This window comes from Etheostoma spectabile, chromosome 23 (assembly GCF_008692095.1).
Source record: "Etheostoma spectabile isolate EspeVRDwgs_2016 chromosome 23, UIUC_Espe_1.0, whole genome shotgun sequence".
Lineage (NCBI taxonomy): Eukaryota > Metazoa > Chordata > Actinopteri > Perciformes > Percidae > Etheostoma > Etheostoma spectabile.
Window position 1 is genome coordinate 7,225,840 of NC_045755.1, and position 1,226 is coordinate 7,227,065.

At 37.4% G+C, this 1,226-nt stretch overlaps 1 protein-coding gene across 6 annotated transcripts in view; it reads left to right on the forward strand.

Annotated features, from left to right (window-relative positions):
- The window catches only part of ahcyl2b (adenosylhomocysteinase like 2b), a 45,715-nt gene that overhangs the window by 44,021 nt on the left and 468 nt on the right, over positions 1-1,226 (forward strand). For all 6 annotated transcript variants that reach the window (XM_032505183.1, XM_032505184.1, XM_032505188.1 and 3 more), the window contains exon 17: positions 1-1,226. This exon is cut by the window's left edge and continues 502 nt beyond it; it is cut by the window's right edge and continues 468 nt beyond it. The gene's annotated coding sequence lies outside the window, so the exon portion shown is untranslated.

A 1,226-nucleotide genomic window follows, 5' to 3' on the forward strand; every position in this document is an offset into this window, starting at 1 on the left:
ATACATACATACACACACACAGTAAATTACTTGATTTAACAACAAACAAATCTGTCTGAGTGAAGATTACTGTTGAAGATTTAGATGTTGACACTTTTTCCTGTCCTTTTTTTGTTGTCTTTTATTTTCTACCTGTGTGATTATGTTTTTGTTTTTTGCTTGTAATATTGAGAGGGCGGGGTTAGACCTAGTGGGCGGGGGTTAGGCGGGATCTCAGGGTCCAATCATATCATTTTATCATTTGCTTGTTTCATTGAGATTCACCTTTTGTGTCTGTTTTTAAACATTTTTTATGCGTTTTGTCCCTACGGATCAGCCTGTAGTTTTACTTGATACTGGATGGTGACTGGTTCTTCTTACCTGTCACTCAAAGCCACAGTGAAACCATCTCATTGGCTGCTTCTTTCTCAGCTTCCAACGGCGCCAGTAGTGAAGTAATGAAAAGTATTTCAAGCTACTGAGAGCTAACCTTTTCATTTTGTCTTTTCCTTTTAACAAGAATGACTTATATTGTATTAGAAGCATGGCAGGTTGTCAGATCATTACAAGGAGTATACTGTATATTTAGATATTTATATTGAAATTAAGATTTTTCTATCTTTTCCTCTCCTGCACCATCTAATATTGTTACTTTTGGGGGTGGAAAATCAACATATGCTATAAAGATGAGCAATTTAAATGTTCTAATGATAATTGTAATAAATGTACTTAAACCCTCACTTTGAATACTGTGACAAAAAATATTTACAGAGATACCAAATGAGCAGCAAGTTGCTGCCTGGCCGGTACTTAAACAAATATCTTCAATCATGTCCTCATTTAAAAGTATGGTGCTGTTAAGATTTACTGTACTTAACCATACACACCGCAACTCTTTGGTACTCGCAGATCTCTGTGGGCTTGGTTTAAAAAATAAAATCTAATTTATTTATTTTTTATCCAAGAAGCACATTTACCTTCTCTGCAAATGCATGTCTGTTTGCCTGCTAAGGGATTTTTCACCTTTTGTAAAGATCTTCAAACTTGGCGTGCTATCCCGGATATATTTCAGTATCTTCTTTCCTACCTGAAAGGCTCAGATTCTAGCGCTATAATGAGCTGCACAGTCGTCATTCTCAGCAGCTCATCCCCAGCTGAGCTGACGGCAGACATTAGAAAATCCTGACAGTCATTTCACGTGACAGCCAAGTGCATCCCAGCGCTATACCGGCTCTGCACCTGAACCT